This window comes from Pinus tabuliformis, chromosome 8 (assembly GCF_031772625.1).
Source record: "Pinus tabuliformis cultivar Carrire ecotype Pingquan chromosome 8, CPIR1, whole genome shotgun sequence".
NCBI classification, from domain to species: Eukaryota; Viridiplantae; Streptophyta; class Pinopsida; order Pinales; family Pinaceae; genus Pinus; species Pinus tabuliformis.
The window spans coordinates 350,610,787-350,620,780 of NC_142294.1; positions in this window are offsets into that span (position 1 = coordinate 350,610,787).

A 9,994-nucleotide genomic window follows, 5' to 3' on the forward strand; every position below is an offset into this window, starting at 1 on the left:
TATGTCATGAGATGATAATCCACATCTTGTTCACATGTACCTTGTTGCTGTAACCTATCCCTAAGATCCCTATACCTGTCATCTTGTTGTCCTGCCTGTAAGATCTGATCCTATAAATTTGTCCCATAGCAACTCATAGTTGTTATGTGATTTACCTGTACTCTTCTGATAAGATCATATGCAACCTTGTTCTCTTTACCTTTGATGTACCTGATCTCGAAGTCAAACTCATTGATTGTAACCAACCATCTAACTTGCCTAGCATTCAAATTCGATTGGTAAAATAAGTATCTTAGCCCACTGTGATCACTCATTAGAAGGAATCTCCTACCAAGAAGATAGTGCGTCCACTTGTTCAATGCATGGATGATCGTTGCTAACTCAAGATCATGTGTCACATAGTTATTCTTGTGCTCATTCAGTTTCCTTTACTCATAGAATACTACCTATCCTCTCTTGTAAGAATATGTGCACACCACAAACTCTTTATCCAGATATGCAATCTTTAGAACTAGAGTATTTGTCAATAATTGTTTCAACTACTCAAAATTTGTTGCACATTCCTATGTCCATTAAAATTTATTTCCTTTCCACTGCAATGATGTAATAGGATAGGAAATTTGTGAGAATTTATTGGTGAACCTCCTGTAATAACCTATTAATCCCATGAATGATATGACCTCTTCCACATTTCTAGGAGCTTCCCATTCTATGATAGCTCTTATCTTTTCTAGATCCACTACTATGCCTTCCTTGGAAACCACATGCCCCAAACAATGTACCTCTATTTGAAATAAACTGCATGTACTAAGCTTGGCATACAACTGATTCTCTCTTAGCAATCTCAATATTGTTGCTAAGCGTTCAACATGTTCTTCCTCATTCTTAGAATATATCAATATATCAGCAATGAATACAATCACAAACTCGTCTATATAAGGACATAATACACTATTCATCAAGAACATAAAAGTAACTGGAGCATTAGTCAAAACAAAAGGAGATACAACAAACTCATAATTACCATACCTAGTCCAGAAAGTCATCTTGCAGATATCCTCTTCTTTTATGCGAACCTGATGGTATCCTGATCTCACATCGATCTTCAAGAACACTACTACTCCCTTCAACTAGTTAAATAAGTCATCAATCTTCGACAAAGGTTACCTATTCTTGATCCTCACCTTGTTCAACTGCCTGTAATCCATACACAACCTTAGAGTGCCATCCTTCTTCTTCAGAAACAACATTGGTGCACCCCAATGCGACACACTTGGCCTAATGTATCCCTTGTAAAGCATTTCTTTCAATTGCAAATTCAATTCCACTCATTTTAGTGTGCTCATCTTGTAAGGTGTCTTTAATGTTGATATTGCCCCTGGTAACAAATCAATAGAAAAGTCCACTTCCCTGTGAGGCGAAAACTCTGAAATCTCTGTTGGAAACACATCCTAAAACTGCTGCAAAACTAGGTACATGTTCAAGACCTTAGCATCCTCAACATCCTTACCTTTATCACTGGAAATATGCACTGCAAATAATACACAACCTTTCCTGCGACTACGCTTTACTTGCATGGTTGTAACCATCCTAACTGATGTTGCCTATCCTGATCTCAAATCGATCTTCAAGAACACTACTACTCCCTTCAACTAGTCAAACAAGTCATCAATCCTCGACAAAGGGTACCTATTCTTGATCCTCACCTTTTTCAACTGCCTGTAATCCATACACAACCTTAGAGTGCCATCTTTCTTCTTCATAAACAACATTGGTGCATCCTAATGCGACATACTTGGCCTAATGTATCCCTTGTAAAGCATTTCCTTCAACTGCAACTTCAATTCCACTCATTCTAGTGTGCTCATCTTGTAAGGTGTCTTTAATGTTGATATTGCCCCTGGTACTAAATCAATAGAAAAGTCCACTTCCCTGTGAGGCGAAAACTCTGAAATCTCTGCTGGAAACACATCCTAAAACTGCTGCAAAACTAGGTACATGTTCAAGACCTTAGCATCCTCAACATCCTTACCTTTATCACTGGAAATATGCACTGCAAATAATACACAACCTTTCATGCGACTACGCTTTACCTGCATCGTTATAACCATCCTAACTGATGTTGCCTTCTTCTTACCCTATAAGACTCTTTGTCCTCCATTGTCATCCAAGCATTTAATAGCCTTTTCATAACAATCCAACTTAGTCCCGTGAAGATATATACCCAATCCATACCCATAAGCATACTATATGATCCCAACGAAAGCACATTCAGATGTGCTAATTTAGGCATACCATTCAAGTCAAATGCACAAGCTCTTACCCAAAGATGAACTCTTTTCTTAGTACCTATAGCCAATTACGCTAACCAAGACTCTACATGAATTTCTTTATTCAAACCACACTTATCCACTAGGTCAGGATTAATATAACTATAATTAGATCCAGGGTCAATCAAAATAGAAACAACTTGATCACAAAGATTATCGTCCATATTGATAATAGATGCCTGATGATCCACCTGCCTGTTACCCAATGTTGCATAAATTCGAGGAATACTCTGCCCAACAACCCCCACTGTCTATGCTTCCTGAGCATTGTAGATCTGTGTTCTGCCACCCTGATGCTATGGAAAGTCTCTCCTGCAATGATCCTTGCCACAAGTCCAACACTGTAAAGGCTTCCTGTCATCACCCTTATTCTGCTCCTCAAACTGAAATTCCTGCCCTTTTCCAGATGCATTGAACTTCTTGTGCGGTGTTGCATTCTCTTTTTTACCTATGTCCTATTGTCTTCCTCGCTTATTATCCCATTTTCCCCTAGTCTTGTAACTATCTTTCCAATCCTGTTTAGATTCAGACCTGCGCTTCAATTGCACATAACAATGTTTCAACTTTTTTATGGCTTCCTCCAATGATCTATACTCATCAAACTCAATCTTGTCTTTGAACGCTACTGACAACCCACCAATGAATCTCTTAATCTTTGTTTTCTCCTCCTTAAGATAAAGCACATACCTCAATAACTCCAAGAACATAGTCATGTACTCCTCATCTGTCATCGATCCCATCTACAACTCATAGAATTCCTTTGCCCTGTCATCATAGTATCTTTCAAATAGATACTTCTTCCTAAAAAGTCTTTCAAACTCCCTCCAAGTCAATTCCTCTTCTTGATTTCCTCTGACATTCTTCAAGTCTTCCCACCAAATGTCTGCTTTACCTTTAAGACTAAAGGTAGCTATTATGGCTTTCATGTTCTTTGAATAGTCATGCAATCGGAAGAACTTATTCATCCCAAGCAACCATGCTTATGCATCCTATGACTTCTTCATTTCCCCATCAAATGTAGGTGGTTTTACTTTCTTAAACTCTTATGGCAAGTACTGATTCTCACTCCTCCAATAAGGATGGTGACAGTGATGATGATGTTGTCTCTTTGAACCAGAACTATAATAAAACCCATGATCACTACCCCTTCGGTCAGGTGTATCCAGAAATATGCCATCTCTAATTGTATCCTCTTTATCCAACCTGTGTCCTGATCGAGACCTGCTGCCATATGCCCCATTTTTCATTTCCTCATGTCCATAATTGATCCTAAGTCTACAAATTTGATATACCCTAAAGAATCACTACATTAACCTCTACTTATTTCTACTGTGCCCTAGCAAGTCTTTCCTATGACTAAATGATCCTATCATTATCTACTTTGCAACTTCTTGTCTTTGCCTTCAAACTTCTCAATGTATCTTCTATGTGAGGGGAGTACTCATCACTATGTTGCTCATCTGTGTGTAGGGAGAGTCACGTCAATTGTAGTAAACCATTTTGCTAGTCATTTTGATCTTCTTCCTGCAAACATATTATATGAGATAAACCAAATATAAACATAATCAAACGTAACTCGGTGAAGTTCAAGGGAGGCTATCTCATCTGAAAAATTAATCTAGATTAGCACGATACATGTATATACACATAACCATATCAATATTCCAACATCATGCATGACAACACTAACTGCATACAATGACCCCATACATGACAATCATAACCATAACCATAACACTACATGTGTAACAAACACATCGACACTGACATGCATAATAAACACATCCCAACAACAACATCATCAACTTCTACATGAAAACATAATTGTAACAATGACCACCACCATGAATACATAAAAAACACATTTACAACCTACATGCATGCATGAAAAACACATTTTTTCCATCTAGTCCAAGTGTTGAACCTGGGAGCTCTGATACCAATCTATAACACCCTCCTCCCACACTTACCCAAGTTCACCAGCCCAATAGGGTAAATATGTGATGAAGAGTTACTATGATATGAATCAACCTCCTAGATCACCTTAAGGAAGTGGAATTGACAAAACCAAAACCTTATTGACTTCCCTCAGGTGCTACAGGACACCCAAGAGATAAACCACCCTTCCAGGTGTCCAAACCTTGAGTTAAATTACCTTTTCACTGATCTAGACTCCTAGACGCTGACAGAACATTGCCTGAATCCCACTGTAACCCTCCAGTCGCATGCATAAGCCCGCAAGTGAGCGACTATAGTCTTTTTCACCCAGTTCTATGCCTATGACTGTGAGATCTGAGGCACTTTTTCAGGGCTAATCTCCAAACCACTGCCCATAATGTAGTGAAACTTTCTAGAACAATGAATGACACAAAGACAAGCCTTTAATTCAAAACTTAGAAAATAACTTCACCTAACCAGGCCTTACCATGACAAACATTTTGTCAAACACCTCATGAACATGTAATCTATAGGTCACAATTACATAACTGAACATAGGGATCTCAAACTTATCTAAGAATAGTAAAGAAGGTCTAATTCCTTCTCATAATAACTACATTAACATCTATTAACTCATACATTCATTAACCATTCCTCAACCAATAACCACTCCTCAAACTATCAAGATAGAAGGACATATTATGAAGAAAAAGGTAATAGTGTTGATGGATTCGAGAAGTACCCATAATTTTATTCATTGTAAGATAGCGAAGGAATTGAATTGCTTCCTATATCCAGCACCAGAGTTTCAAGTGATGGTTGCAAATGGAGGAACCATAAATTACCTTGGAAAGTTCCATAATATCAAGCTATCCATGGGAGAATATGTGTTGAATAGTCCAATGCTTTCCATTCCAATGGGTGGTGTTGATGTTGTACTAGGAGTCCAATGGCTACAATCCTTGGGTACGATAGCTTTTAATTTTCAAGAATTTTTCTTGAATTTTTTTCAAAAGGAAAGGAAGTTGAATTAAGGGGTGTCATAGGGAAACCATGAAAGATAATCAGCTCTAATGACATGAAAAAGCTTCTAAAGAAAGAACAACGTGGCGTAATTGCACAATTATGTTCGCTAGAGGTTCCCACATCGAAATCATCTATTTCTCCAAATCTCCAAAAAGTATTAGACAATCATTCTAAGATATTTGAGACTCCCAAAGGCCTCCCACCTATTTGTGATCATGATCATTCTATCCATTTGGTTCCAGTAGATGTTCCTCCAAACATTAGGCCTTATAAATATCCCTATGCCCAAAAGAGTGAAATTGAACATATGGTTGCAAAAATGATAGAGGTTGGTATAATTCAACCTAGTCAAAGTTCTTTCTCTGCTCCAGTAGTATTGATGCACAAGAAGGATGGATCATGGCGCATGTGTCTAGATTATAGGGAGCTCAACAAGCTCACTATTAAAAATAAATTTCCCATTCCTGTCATTGATGAATTATTGGATGAATTGCATGGAGCAATTTACTTCACCAAGTTGGACCTTCGTTCAGGATATCATCAAATTAGAATGAAGACTGAAGACATCTCGAAAACAACATTTAGAACTCATGAGGGTCATTATGATTTTTTTGTCATGCCTTTTGGCCTCACCAATGCACCTTCTACATTTCCAGGTTTGATGAATTCCATTTTCAAACCCTTCCTTGGAAAAATTGTGTTAGTATTTTTTGATGATATACTAATCTACAACAAGTCTTGGGGGGATCATGTTCAACATGTTGATAGAGTGTTCAAACTATTGGAGGAGAAACAATTATATGCAATAACCTCCAAATATTTCTTTGGAGTACAAGAGGTGGAATATTTGGGTCATATTGTATCTCATGAAGGTGTTAAGGCAGACCCTAGCAAAATTAAAGTCATTAAGGAATGGAAAATCCCCACATCCATAAAGCATGTAAGAGGATTTCTTGGGTTGACAGGGTATTATTGCAAGTTTGTTAAGGATTATGGGAGAATAACAACGCCTCTAACAACATTACTGAAGAAAGATGTGTTTTCTTGGACTCCAGAAGAAGCAAAAGCCTTTGAACATCTTAAAGAGGCAATGTGCCAAGCACTGGTCTTAGCTACGCCAAACTTCACAAAAACCTTTATTGTGAAATGTGATGCCTCAAGAAATGGAATTGGTGTTGTTTTAAAGCAAGAAGAAACACCCATTTCTTTTGAAATTCATCCAATCAAAGGAAAGTATTTACACGAAGCTATTTATGAGAAGGAAATGCTGGCAATACTACATGCACTTAAGAAATGGCGATCTTACCTAATGGGAAGACACTTCCAGGGAAAAACGGATCATGATAGTCTTAAATACTTTTTAGAACAAAGATTATCTTTAGAAGAGCAGCAAAAATGGGTCACAAAGATGTTGGGTTATGACTTTGAAATCATCTACAAAAAAGGGAAGCAAAATGTCATTGCAGATGCACTCTCAAGAAAGGATGAGGATGTGGAAGCATTGCTTTGTGCCATTTCTATTATCCAACTAGATTGGATAAACAAAGCAAGGGATGAATAGGAGAATGACGAAGAAGTGTGGGAACTCGTTCAAAAGTTGTAACAAGATCCCAGTACATCTGATACATTTAGTTGGAAAAATGATTCGTTATGGTACAAAGATCATTTATACCTCTGTAAGAATTCCCAACTCAAACAAAAGATTCTTCTGGAATTTCACACGTATCCCTTAGGAGGGCATTCAAGATTTTTAAAAACTTACCATAGGGTTAAGAAGGAATTTTTTTGGGATGGCCTTAAATCTGATATTCAAAAGTTTGTGGCACAATGCTTGGTTTGCCAACAAAATAAAGTTGAGACAATTAAGACCCTAGGTCTATTACAACCTTTATCCATTCCAAGTCAACGTTAGGAGGAGGTTTCAATGGATTTTATCGCAGGTTTACCCAAGTTCGAAGGAAAGAGTGTCATCATGGTGTTAGTTGATAGACTTAACAAGTACACACACTTTTGTGCATTACCTCATCCATTTAAAACCAATACAAATGCTACTGTATTTATGGAAACAATTCAAAAACTACATGGAAACCCAAAGATTATTGTAAGCGACACAAATCGTATTTTCACTGGAAATTTTTGGATAGAATTATTTTCTTGTCTGGGTACTCAGTTAGCTCATAGCTCATCTTATCATCCTCAATCTGATGGGCAAACTGAGATAGTAAACAAATGTTTGGAAGGATATCTTCGTTGCTTTGTATCTGATAAACAAACACAATGGGTCAAATGGTTGCCTCTACTTAAATGGTGGTATAACACTTCCTTCCATACTGCAGCAAAAATGACCTCATTTATGGCACTTTATGGATATCATCCACCGTCCATCACATCATATTTAAGAGAAAATTCTAAGGTTCAAGCAGTGGAAGATCACATCGAGCATCAACAAAAAGTTCTCCAACTCTTAAAGGATAACCTGACTTTGGCGCAGAATAGAATGAAACAACGGGTAGATTAACATTGCCGCGAAAGAAGTTTTGATGTAGGTGATTGGGTATTTCTACGACTACAACCATACAAACAAATGTCCCTCAAGCAAGCTAAGAAGGATAATAAATTATCACCAAAGTATTATGGTCCATACAAGGTGTTGCAAAAGATTAGTACTATGGGATACAAATTGGAACTTCTTGCATCTTCCCGAGTGCACCCAGTTTTCCATGTGTCATGCTTAAAGAAGGCTATAGGTGACAAGCTCACATTTCAAAAAATATTGCCAGAACTTGACGAGGAAGGAAAAATCATATTGGAACCTGAAGCAGTCATTGAAACAAGAACTCGACAGCTATGAAATCAATCAATTTTAGGGTATCTCATCAAGTGGAAGAACTTACTCGTTGAAGATTCCACATGGGAGGATGATAATTTTATACAAAAGCATCCATAACTACTCAAGCGTTGAGGAAAACACTTTTTTTAAGGAGAGGAGCATGTTAGGTCCCTATAATACTAGTGTATTCCCTTATTATTATTTTCATTGTATCCCCTTATTGTTATTGTTGTGCCCATGTTGTCCCCTTATTATTATTATTATGCCCCATAGAGGCCCACTATTGTTATTTTTTTTTTCTCTGTAAAAGCTAATTCTATTAAAAGGAAGGCAAAATAAATTTACAATGAGGCTATAGCCTCAGCCGAGAACCACTAAGTTCCTTCTGGGAAGCAAAACTGCCCCATATTTGGGGAAACCAGTTTGGATTTTCAAAAAACCAAGCTAAAGACCGGGAGAACAACAACAAAACCGGAATGAAGTCTTGAGATTTCACCATCTGGAACAGTTGAGAAACAAGATAGAAATGCCTAACCAGAGAATTGGACACAAAACCACAGATAACAAGACCTGACCAGTCAGCAGCAAAACTCTGAGGTGGCTCTTGGGAGGCCACGTGGCATTACATTGGGAAGTCCTGGTCAGGAGCCTCCTCGACAACTGGACACTCGTTCCCATACCAGATCTCGCCTTCCTTCGCCACGTCACTGTCCGCTCTGCCAGCTGGAAGACCCGTCGCCTGAGGGATGCCGCTCGAGCTGCCAGCAATGGTCAGCGGAGTGGTGGCACCATGAACGTTGCCACCTGGAAATTCCATAGCCGGAGGAGTGCCGCTCGAGCTGCCAACAAAAGCCAACGAAGTTGTGGCGCCATGAACGCTGCCACCTGGGTGCCGAGTGTCGCCTTCAGAGTCACCTGCAACATTCAGAACGCCACGCCTGGTTGCCCTTCCTTCATCCGACGGAGGCTTCTCAGAGCCCAAACAAACTTCCATTCTGCTAATGTTCTGAGGTAGCTCTGCAGAGATACGCGCAGGAGCACTGGGCTGGTCTTCTTCTTCAGAGAAGATGATAGTGATATTAGCCGTAATAATAGGCTGGTTCAGGTTGCTCTGGAACCTGAAATGGTTCGAATGGAAAGCAGAGTGAGGGTAGTGACGGCTAGGCGGACTGGGAGGGAGAGAGTTGGCCTGAGAGGGAGGCGGCGAAACAGGTGGTGGTGGCTGGGCTTCATTGTGTGCTGCCTGAGAGCGGGCGCTACCTCCACGGACACCTCCACTGCGACTCCGCATGCGGTGACGCACCATTGTGCTGCGGCGGATGAGAAGCTCTAGAGAATTGGGGGCTTGGAAGGAAAACAGAGAATGCACAGAGGGCTCCTGGGTAGGGTTCAAAGGGCAGTGCTTGGAATGGGAAAAATGGAACCCATTGCCAAAGGCAAGACAACAGAGCAGGCAACAACGTTTTCCAGTAGCAGTTCTGTTGCAGGGAATATCTGCTTGGAGCGGGCAAACGCTGAAGGACGGAGGGCAAGGATATGGGTTGATGGGTGCCATAATAAATTGATCTTCCTTCATTTCTCGGTCGGAGCGATCGTTATGTTTTTCTATAGGCTGGCCTGCTCTCGTCTGAGGTGAGTTTGCAGGTGCCAAGGCTGAGCCTGGGAAGAAGCGCTGGCCACCAGCTGGCTGGACCGAGCGCCGGCATTCCGTCTCCTTCGCATTAATGAACTAGAGTTTTCACCCGTATCCGGGTAGGCCCACTATTGTTATTGTTGTGCCCTTACATTATTATTGTTATGTCCGCTCTGATTATATTGTGACCCCTTATACTCTTATATATAGAAAGGAGGTCTTGTCATTTGTATCATT